At 42.7% G+C, this 12,068-nt stretch overlaps 1 long non-coding RNA gene across 1 annotated transcript in view; it reads left to right on the forward strand.

Moving 5' to 3' along the window:
- LOC126481397 (uncharacterized) overlaps positions 1 to 12,068 on the forward strand; it is a 519,177-nt gene that overhangs the window by 247,334 nt on the left and 259,775 nt on the right. The gene's annotated exons all lie outside the window — the stretch shown is intronic.

Consider the following 12,068-nt stretch of genomic DNA (forward strand, 5'->3'; position numbering starts at 1 on the left):
GCAGAACGATAACAACCAGATCAAGAAATGTTGGGACTTCGTTTGATATACTCAAGCTTTGCATTAGGGTTGGTTTGTGAGTTAGTTAGATATTTGTTCGTTCCATACATGAGAATTATTAGAGAAAATATCGGAGTCTGGAGAATCACATCGATAATTTTAATATTAAGGGCAAAAAATCAGATTGATATTAAACTGAATTCTTTTGAAACCGAACAATTTCGTACATTTGTTATTCTGTGCCAAATATGCCATTCTTGCATTGATGTCTCAACAGTAAATGTAAAGCCACGGTATTGATGGAGGTGGTATGCGCTTGGCTTTCTCAGACCGATGAACTGACTTACAATAATAATAAATAAACCAAGTGATGGATCGTTTACGTTAGTTCTCCTAATATTATACTCGTATCTGTGAGCATTAGGCTTGTTTTCAAACTGTGGCATAGCTGACAAGCTCCGTGGAGGAATAAATGTATTATGAGCCTGTTATAGTCCCAATTCTTTATCGAGTCGTCTACAAGAATCTGAAAGGTGAAAACAGTCATTTGTTGAAATTAAGGGAAACAAAGAACAATTCAGACATGTACGAACAAAGTGAATATTTATTTATGAACACATGAAATTCATTTACCGAACCCACTGAAAACTCAAATATGTTCAACCTGCACAGAAATGAAAATAGTTTCAACGCTCCCGCCTTGTGTTATTCATTCTGCAGCAATAAGCATCTGGCCGAGTGGCGATGTGGATTCCAGGCACGCCAGCCACCGCGAGCGGCTGGTTCTCCACATTTTTATGCTAATGTCGCGCGCTCCTTTCTATCTTTGAATGAGCGTTCCGACTCAGATGCTCGTACTGGTAGTAAAAGAAGATAGTTATTACGTTACGCAGAGCATAAGCCGCAGCTCTCTCAAACAAAATGGCATATCGCCAACCTATCCGATCTATAAGTTCTTCTTTCCCAAATTTAAGTACTCAGTAGACGTGTTTTAGACAGATCAAAGTGATTGTACCGCTGACTGAGTATGTGCATGACGCGATGGCCCAGGCCGTAGCTCCACATGCCACTATGCGTTAGTAACAGATGGTATGACTGCACAGAAGACTGCAGGCATCTGGTTTCAGCTTCACCCGGCTATGTCAACTACACAAACGCGGCACAAACATTCGCCAGTTGGCTACAATAAATAAACTCAGTACATAATACGTCACACGCCATTGAAGAGTACATGACACGCCACACTCCACTGCAGTTAACGTTTGCAATAGAAGAAGTCCATGGCAGTTAGATGCTTGAACAACGAGACGCTGTTTGCCAACAATTAACGACATACGAGGTGCGGCTAGAAAAAAACCGGACTGATGCTGGAAAAAACATTTATTTACAATTATTTACAATTTCATGTTATCTCCTTCAATGTACTCTCCTCCTCGGTCTCTACACCGCTCCATACGAATTTTCCACTGTTCATAGCAATGCTGCAGATCATTTTCGGTAAGTCCATACATTACTTCTGTCGCTTTTTCTTTTACTGCTTCAACAGTCTCAAATCTAGTGCCTTTCAAAGCTGACTTGACTTTAGGGAAAAGAAAAAAGTCACAGGGGGCCAAATCAGGTGAGTATGATGGATGATCTAAGATGGGAATGTTGTGTTTTGCCAAAAACGTCTTCACTGACAACGCACTGTGAGCTGGGGCATTGACTTGGTGAAGGATCCATGACTTTTTTCTCCACAAATCGTTCCGTTTTCTCCGTCCTCGCTCACGTAGGGTAGCCAGGACGCTAATGTAGTAATGCTGATTCACTGTTTGTCCCTCTGGTACCCAATCAATGTGCACAATCCCTTTGATGTCAAAAAAAAAAAACAATCATCATTGCCTTGAATTTCGATTTTGACATTCGTGCTTTTTTTTGTCGTGGAGAACCAGGAGTTTTCCAATGCATCGATTGGCGTTTAGTTTCGGGATCGTAAGTAAAAAACCACGATTCATCGCAAGTAATAACATTTTGTAAGAAGGTGGGATCACTTTCAATGTTTTCCAGGATGTCAGAACAAATCATTCTTCGCGTTCCTTCTGTTCAATTGTGAGACACTTTGGAACCATTTTTGAACACACTTTGTTCATGTTGAAACTTTCATGAAGAATCTGCCTAACACTTTCCTTGTCAACTCTTGTTAACTCAGACACTGCTCTGATTGTTAAACGGCGATCTTGTCGAACAAGTTTACCGATTTTTTCAATGTTTGCATCAGTTTTTGCTGACAATGGTCTGCCAGTGCGAGTGTCATCATTGGTGTCTTCGCGGCCATCTTCAAATCGTTTAAACCACTCAAACACTTGTGTTCGCGATAAACAATCATCGCCGTACACTTGTTGTAACATTACAAACGTTTCACTTGCAGATTTTCCTAGTTTGAAACAAAATTTGATGTTAACACGCTGTTCTTTCTGTACACTCAACATTTTCCGACGCACAGACAAAACGTCAACTACTTAAAACAGATGCCACGGGCAGACTGAGTGCAGGAGGCAGATGAAACTCGAGTAGTAGGCGGAGCGAGAGTCACGTGACAGGCCACGCGACTTTCAGCCTTATTGCATTCGTTTTATTGTTTCACCAGTACTAGTCCGGTTTTTTTCTAGCCACACCTCGTACGATACCTTCTTTTCCGTTATTCGTGTTCCTATCGATCGGTTCGATGACATGACGCATTACATATTCTCAACTGTTCTCGAAGAGCTTTAAGGGAAACCTTTAGTGGCTTTCTAAATAGCATTGTCTGCCGTAAATGCATCATTTCAGATATTAAAAGTAAGACTTAAGTGCCTAACGAGAAAGCAACTATTCACGGCGCTTGGTCCCCATTAATTCAGAATTCATAATAAATAATCCTCTAGCAATTACGGAGATAAGAGACGAGGCGGGAAAAGCGTTTCGCTTCTTTACCATCAAAAATGAAAGGGCAACCGCGACATTAAACTCATTTAAACTGTATTTAGATACTTGAGTGCGATACCGCAGCCGCATTTCTTGCGAAATCTAAAAGTAATTGAATCCATAATGGAAGCGGTGTTCCTGGGGGCGATTACTGCGATATTTCTACGGCTGCCAGCGCCTGCAGAGCGACCCAGCCCCTTCCTTCACCCCCCCCCCCTCCCCCCGCCTTTCCCACTTTTTCTGCCTCCCGCTCCTTCTGTGAAGTCGTAAGAAGTAATTCCGAAGACTCACCCTTCGCAGCCGCAAGAAAGGCAGCAAAGATTGGCCTCGCCGCCCCCCTTTTGTTTCCGCTGCTCTCGGGGCTATCGGAAGAGTTATTTGTTGTATGTGAGCTCTCGTAAATCACGCCAGCGCGCGTCCTCCACAACTGTTTGTCGTTCCGACAGAGCAGTTCCGGTGTCTTTCCAGGCGGCTGACTGCCGGCACTACATCAAATATCGACAATGAACCACGAGTTGCTAGCTCAACGCTTCCTGGCTTCGCATTGCCAGAAAAGTCTCAACACGTTATGATCGTATGGTTAAGAAAACCACCACAGCTATTATACTAGGTGCGTTTATTAAGTCACTATAGGTTTCGTTCAACTCCCTCCACGTGTCAGCTTCTCATGTTGGGTGCTCATTGACAGGACAAGAATTTATTAGGCAGCTTGTTAACTAAGGGGTGAATTTTCGCCTACCTTTGTGTATACGTTATATCTGTGCATCCGCTTCTTTCAGAAAAATGCAGTGGTGAGATAATCCGCCTTGGATTTCGTTGAAACTGTTATGTTTCGCACATAGGTTACGGAATTTTTGCTCTTTCCAAGTCCTAGCGGAGGTTACGGCGTCGTCTTTCATGTCGTAAGCATCCTAGTTTTATATGGCTGAGATGTGCGATCTCATTTAGATATTCTTCACAATTCCACCAACACTTCTACATCTGTGCTCAGCGAACGATGTGTGGTGGAGGGTACTTCGTGTGCCAGTTTCAATTTCCCTTTGCCTATTCCAGTTTCGAATGGTTCGCGGGAAGAACGATTGGTGGTAATCCTTCATGTGAACTCAAATCTCTCTAATTTTATCTTCATAGTCTTATCACGTGCTATACGTGGGAGGATGCAATATATTAACTCTTCCTAGAACGTATGCTCTTGGAACTTTAACAGTAGCCCACACCGTGATGCAGAACGTCGATGTTTCCAAGGTATTTGACTGTGTGGATCATGTCACACTCTTAGAAAAACTCAGGTTTTATTGAATTGAAGGCTATACACACAGCTGATTTGAATCATATTTAACGTACAGAAAGCAAAATGTTGTGCTGAATAACACAAATAATGTTGGGAGGTTGGTAAATTCTAGTGAATGGGGAGTTATCACAAAGGGAGTCCCACAGGGTTCAATTTTAGGTCCTCTGCTGCTCCTTATTCATGTGAATGACCTCTCACTTAACGTTCAGCAAGCAGAACTAGTACTTTTCGCAGATGACACGAGTGCTATAATAAATCCCATTCCAGAAAGAGCAACTGAAGATATTGTTAAGGATGTCTTTCAAAGAATTATTAAGTGGTTCTCAGAAAATGGACTCTCCCTTAGTTTTGAAAAACTCACTATATCCAGTTCTGTACACCGAATAGTCATACCGACAATAGACGTAGCATATGAACAGGACTCAGTTAACAGGGTAGATTTCTCCAAATTTTTGGATGTTCACATCGATGACAACTCGAGCTGGAAGAAGAATATTACTGAGCTCCTCAAACAATTAAGTTCAGCTTCTTTCGCTCTTCGTGTAATCGCTAGTCTTGGTAGTAAAAAGATCAGCCTCCTGACGTACTTTGCATATTTCCACTCAATAATGTCTTTTGGAAGTTTTCTAGGGTAACTCACCACTTAGACATAAATTATTGATTTCACAAAGGAGAGCAGTGAGAATAATTAGTGGTGATCACCTAAGGACGTCATGTAGGCACCTATTCAAGGAGTTAGGTATTTTAACTGCACCATGAGAGTATATATATTCGCTAATGAAATTCGTTATAAATAATCCATCTCAGTTCGCGAAGACAGTGATGGTCATACGTACAACACTAGAGGGAAAAATGACTTTTCCGATCCGTTATTGAAGTTACAGTTGCTCAAAAAGGGAGTACATTATTCAGCAACAAAAATCTTCGATCATTTGCCCAACAACATAAACTGTCTGGTAGGTAGCAGGTCAAGTTTTAAATCTAGTTTGAAATCATTTCTTTTGGACAACTCCTTCTATTCCATGGACGAGTTTCTGTTTCAGAACTGATAAAAAAAATTGTACCTCTAAATGTAGTTGCATGTGTAGAACTAAAAATTTCATTAATATTAATATTAGCACTCTTCATCTGTGTATCTATATCTTGTAATATGACTTGTTCCACATCATATCAATAAAATAATCGTGAAAATGATCTACGGAACATGACATAACTAAACTAAACTCTCGCTTGCAGCATCTGTTACTATTATTGGCTGAGCATGTCCGTGACGCTTTCGCGCTTGCCTGAATGAATCTATAACGAAAAGTGCTGCTCTTCTTTGGATCTTCTGTATTTCCCCAATCCTATCTCGTATGGATCCCACTGATGAACAATATTCGGGCATTGGTCGAACGAGTGTTTTATAAGCTGTCTCCTATGTTGATGGACTACATTACGTGAGGATTTCTCCGATGAATCTCGTTCTGCCATATGTCATACCGGCGATTAATTTTATGTGGTCGTTCCACTTCAAATAGTTTCGTATGCATACTCCTAGATATTTTATGGAAGTAACTGCTGCCACTGATTGTTCTGAAACCGTGTAACGATACAATAATGGGTTTTTCTGTCTATGAATAAGCGATGCATTTCATTTGTTTATGCTGACTGTCAGAATTGTCACTGCCTGCACCAAACGTCGATCCTCTCCTTTTCGCAACAGTTTTATTGTGTCACGACTTCTCTGTATGTAACAGCATCATCCGCGAAAAGTCTCATGAAAAGTCAACGTTATCTACTAGGTCATTTATATATACTGTGGAAAGTAATAGTCCTCTAACACTTCCTTGCGGTACGTCCGAAGTTACTTTTACGTCTGAAGATTTCTCTTCGCTGAGAATGGCGTGCTCTGTCCTGTTTGCTAGAAATACTCTGACCAAACCTAGCTCATGTTACAGTTTATGAGAGTCATTCAGAAAGTTTTACCTGTGAAAATCATGGTTATGACGGAATGCACGGGTGTGTTGTTGTGTAATGTTGAGAGACCTGCCACACAAGTGTTCATTCCTGAAAGGCTTGCATTTTATGCGTTCTCTGACCGCAATGGAAGAGTGTAGGGATTCCGCCGATGTGTTACCTCTAGAAAGCAAACACATCGGAGTACTTTTTACGTCTGTGAGTTGTTGCATTACGCTATGTTTTGTGTTGAACGTTTCGGAAATTGCTTGTACACTGTTGGTAAGTATTTTGAAAGAGATTAAAGTAATTAGGTCAACAATCCGAATAACTTGTATATGTATTATTCCTTCGAAACGAGTGACAGCAAACCACGTGTCTCTTTATAGAACAATAATCAGTGCATATCCCCGACCAACTACAAAGTTGTAGTTTTGTTGTAAGTTGTGTGCTTAAACTGTAAGTAACAGACTTTCTCGCTAGCAGTCTTAAAATTGTCTGATTTCTAAATTCTGATTACAGATTCAGATCTAGAATCGGCGTAGCTCCCCAACTTTTGAACATGATCTTATTTATACTCGTTACTTATCAGGCATGTGATTTTTAGCTAATCTGAAATGTATCTGACGGTCTGTAAATTAGACTGCGTAAATGATTGACAAGAATACATTGAATGGCTAACTGTTATGTGATTTAAATGTACCCATTACAGAAACGCTAATGTTGAATCAACATGAAATTTCACTAACTGAAAACTGTTCGTAATATTCTGTCTAAAATGTTCGTTTAGGCCCTACAACAGATTCCTATCTTGCAACGGATAATTTGAGTCTGCTCTGGTTGCACGGACAGAACGATAAACTCAAATAAATCACTCCGCGGCTGTTTGAATTCTTATTCCATTGAATTCAAAAAAGTCTTGACAGCACTGGTTATTTTATTAAAATGTCGGTTTCGGCCTAGGCTTACGCCATCTTCAAACAGCACAATCAGCTGACGTGGAACAGTCAATAGACGTCAGGCGTTGAAACTGTTTCTTTTAGACTGCTCATCAGTAAATTAGTTTTTGATTCTCTTGTCAAAATTATAAATTAATGTTCACTCAAAAGTGCAAAGTTAGAAATTATACTGAATCATTTTAATGACAATAATAAGCGCAAACTAATATGAACAATTAGCACTGTCTTTCTCCGCAGTGTCAGGTACAATAATGTCTGCTTCTACAGAATATTTCTCTTACAAAATGTGTATTCCTGCATTTGTAAAGCAATACCATTTAACTAATCTAAATGGGGGAAGGCTAATTAATACTGAAAACATGATTGATAGTCCTTCCTGATTACCAGCATACAGATATTACTAGACACAATGAAATCTTTGTACAGCAATAATGTCTGAGCTCGCGCTTGCGTGTAACAAACTCAATGTAAGTTACCTTTTTCTGAAGTGCTGTCTGTTCAGTCGTCTTAAAAATTAATCTTCATCCTCACGTTACAGTCATGAAGCATCTCAAACAGAATTCTCTGTGTGGCGCATCCGCTATCCAAGTTCCTCATTCCGCCACGACAGACAACCTCCTCTTCACGAGTCACCAACTACTAACGCGCAACGCTATGACTCCGCTCGACTGTTACATATTTGCTTGCCCGAGCTCTACACACAAGGGAACCTCCCCATCGCACACCCCTCAGATTTTGTTATAAGTTGGCACAGTGGATAGGCCTCGAAAAACTGAACACAAATCAATCGAGAAAACAGGAAGAAGTTGAGTAGAATTACGAAAAAAATAAGCAAAATATACAAACTGAGTAGTCCATGCGTAAGATAGGCAACATCAAGGATAGTGCGAGCTCAGGAGCGCCGTGGTCCCGTGGGCAGCGTGAGCAGCTGCGGAATGACAGGTCCTTGGTTCAAGTCTTCCCTCGAGTGAAAAGTTTATTTTTTTTATTTTCAGACAATTATTATCTGTCCGCCCGTCCGTCCGATGCGAGGTAACTGCGCCGTAGTATGGGGACGCTACACCTAAACAAACATCCAAACACACGACGTCAGTCGACTACAGCGCACGGAAGAGAGAGTATTCCTGCTAACGAGGCTCCCTGGCTGGCAGTTGATTGTTCGCTACTTTGGACGAGAGTGCATTAAATACGTGAGATGTATTCCGTGGGCAATATGAATCCAGCAAATATAGCTCGCGACTTTAATAACAATCGCACGGTTTTGCGGTGCGGTCGCAAAACACAGACAGTAAACTTATTACAGTGAACAGAGACGTCAATGAACGAACGGACAGATCATAACTTTGCGAAAATAAAGAAAGTAATCTTATCACTCGAGGGAAGACTTGAACCAAGGACCTCTCGTTCCGCAGCTGCTCACGCTAACCACGGGACCACGGCGCTCCTGAGCTCACTCTTTCCTTGATGTTGCCTATCTTGCGCATGGACTACTCAGTTTGTATATTTTGCTTATTTTTTTCATAGTTCCACACAACTTCTTCCTGTTTCAAGACCTATCCATTGTGCCAGCTTATAACTAAATCTGAGAGGGGTGCGATGGGGAGGTTCCCTTGTCAGTAACGCAACTTCTGGAAACCAGAGACTACGTATCGCTAATGTATTCAGCTTGAGAAGATGTTTAAAGTGACAACATTCCGAGTCGAACGATAATTTTTATTGCATTGGCATTCAGAGATGCACCAAGTGGCAACATGGGAAACAAGCTGTGGCTTATCACCGTTTTAGTTACCATACAAACCTTTCGAACGTCCGAAACGCTGTCGCTAGACTTTTGGTTGACCCAGTACAGATACTGCTTATGCGCCACCTCTGCAGCGTCCTGCGACGTTCAGCGAGGACAAGGATGAATAAACGAAGCTGTCAGCTGCAGCAGTCGCGAGAGGGCCCAGCATCGATCTGATGGAGTGGCAACTAATATTGTCGGAAGAGACGCGCGGCGCGGCGTGAGTAGCCGCGTCAGGTGCAGCGGCTGTGAGGCAGAGCCCAGTGCCACCAGGCCGCCATGTCGCCCCACACTCGCTCTCAGCACAGGCCGAAATGAAACGCGAGCCGACTTTTGAAAAAGTACTCCCAGGCTGGCCGGCCGTCCCTAAATTGCTGCAGCTCGGCTCAGCTGCGCCATTACAGCGAAAGAGGCGGGGGCACGCGCTGCCCGGAAACCCGCCATCCGTCTGCATTCCCGGCAGTGGGCGTGGCCAGCGGCGTGTGCCCTCTCATCTTCCAGGCTGCGCTTTGCGGCCTGCAACACGCGTACCTCGACTTCTGCCTACCAAGTCCCTACTCAGCTGAGTACGATAGTCAGTCTGGTTGTTCAAATACACAAAGTCATATTCATAAATTAACCTCCTATTTGACTATTAAAGAAGGAAAAAATTAGATTAAAATTTATTACAACATTTTTAATCTAATTTTTTTCTTAGGGTCTTAGGCACTAGCACTGTTGATATTTTTGAAAACGTCTGGTATACGATATATCGATATTTAAGAAATATCATTTTTGGCCCTTGACGTATCTAAATAAAAATCGATATAGCGACGGAGAAATCATCGACGTATCCACCTATAAAAATATTGGCTGTACAGTATAAATATGCTGCCAGTTTTAAAGCTGTATAAGTATTGGTTTATTATTAGTTATTGTGTACATCAACAAGCCAGCAGCCTGCCTATCCCCTTACAGCAAGAACTGAAAGTAAAACTACGCACGTTCACACTTGGTGATAACCAATTTTCTAGCAATGGTAACTGCATGTAAGTGGCACAATAAAAGGTGTCCGATGCTTGCGTGGTTTGGTTTCGTCAAATGTCGGACTTGTCTGGAACACCTCACTTCGACATCCCTGTTTTTTTTTTTTTTTTTTTTTTTTTTTTTTTTTTTTTTTTTTTTTTTTTTTTTTTGCCAACGCCAGCGAGCTAACAGTTGTAATATCGAATTTGTGTGCCGAACTTAAACGTTGCAGATACTGTTGGTAGGGACGAACGCCGATTACGTCAGCATTTCCCCGCACACGTCTCCACCCACCGCAAAGTCTCTAGATTTTTGTTCATCATTTTCAGCAACTGCATTTGAAGAATTCCGATGTGAAGAAATAGCACATCAATTGCACACCAATTGTTTTTAACGCATTGCTATTTCTTTACATCAGACATCTTATTATAACATTCACCCCCCCCCCCCCCCCCCCCCCCCCAGGGAAATCGGCCTTCTTCGTTTGTGCCACTTATACTTGCTTCATACAGTCAAAGAAAAAGACTGGACGTCATGTAGGCTCAAAAAGTAGTAAGACTACTTCATACAGTGAAAGTAAAATTATGTTGTACTGCAGTTTCAAATATTTACCGCAAATTGCGAAAGAAATATAATATACACACACATCAAACAAAGTTTTGGAACACCTCGGTTCCGAGAGTTCCGGAGCCTGTACAGAAAACTGGAATAGAGATGAACATAATCATCATTTCCGCCCTTTTTATTGTTCATGAAAACCGTACCTTGCATGTTGTACCACCATACAGGGAGAGCTTCAAAGGTGGTGGTCCAGACTGCTGTACACACCGGTACCTCTAATACCCAGCAGCACGTCCTTTTGCATTGATGCGTGTCTCTGTTTCACGTGGCATACTATCCACAAGTTCATCAAGGCACTGGTGGCCACATTGTCCCTCTCCTCAACGGCGATTCGGCGTAGATCCCTCAGAGTGGTTGGTGGGCCACGTCGTCCATAAACAACCCTTTTCAATATATTCAAGGCATGTTCGATAGGTTTCATGTCTGGAGAACATGCTGGCTATTAGTTGAGCGATGTCGTTATCCTGAAGGAAGTCATTCACAAGATGTACACGATGGGGACGCGAATTGTCGTCTATGGAGACAAATGCCTCGCCTACACGCTGCCGATATGAATGAACTATCGGTTGGAGGATGGCATTCACGTATCGTACAACCGTTACGGCGCCTTCTATCACCACCAGCGGCTTACGTCGACCGCACATAATGCCACCCCAAAACATCAGAGAACCTCCACCTTGCTGCACTCGCTAGACAGTATGTCGAAGGCGTTCAGCCTCACCGGGGTGCCTCCAAACACGTCTCCGACGATTTTCTGGTTGAAAGCATATGCGATACTCAACGGTGAAGAGAACTTGATGCCAATCCTCAGCGGTCCCTTCGGCATGTTGTTGGGCCCATTTGTACCGCGCTGCATGGTGTCGTTGTTGCGAAGATGGACAGCGCTGTGGACGTCGGGGGTGAAGTTGCGCATCATGCAGCCTACTGCGCACAGTTTGAGTCGTAACATGACTTCCTGAGGCTGCACGAAAAGCATTATTCAACATGGTGGCGTTGCTGTCAGGGTTCCTCCGAGCCATAATCTGAAGGTAGCGGTCATCTACTGCAGTAGCAGCCCTTGGGCGGCCTGAGCGAGGCATGTTATCGACAGTTCCTGTCTCTTTGTATCTCTTACATGTCCGAACAACATCGCTTTGATTCACTCCGAGACGCCTGGACACTCCCCTTCTTGAGAGCCCATGCTGGCTCAAAGTAACAACGCGGACGCGATCGAGCCTTACCAAGTTGTATTAATCGAAAAGTTCGAAAGGTGGTAGGAGAGTCGAAAAAGAGCTGCTAATATCAGACACTCACAAAAATACTCGACAACTTTCCAGTGGGAGCAGTTACAGAACAGATTGTTGGTTGGTTGTTTTGGGGAAGGAGACCAGACAGCGTGGTCATCGGTCTCATCGGATTAGGGAAGGATGGGAAGGACGTCGGCCGTGCCCTTTCAGAGGAACCATCCCGGAATTTGCCTAGAGTGATTTAGGGAAATCACGGAAAACCTAAATCAGGATGGCCGGACGCGGGATTGAACCGTCGTCCT

The sequence above is a fragment of the Schistocerca serialis genome, chromosome 5, assembly GCF_023864345.2.
Source record: "Schistocerca serialis cubense isolate TAMUIC-IGC-003099 chromosome 5, iqSchSeri2.2, whole genome shotgun sequence".
Lineage (NCBI taxonomy): Eukaryota > Metazoa > Arthropoda > Insecta > Orthoptera > Acrididae > Schistocerca > Schistocerca serialis.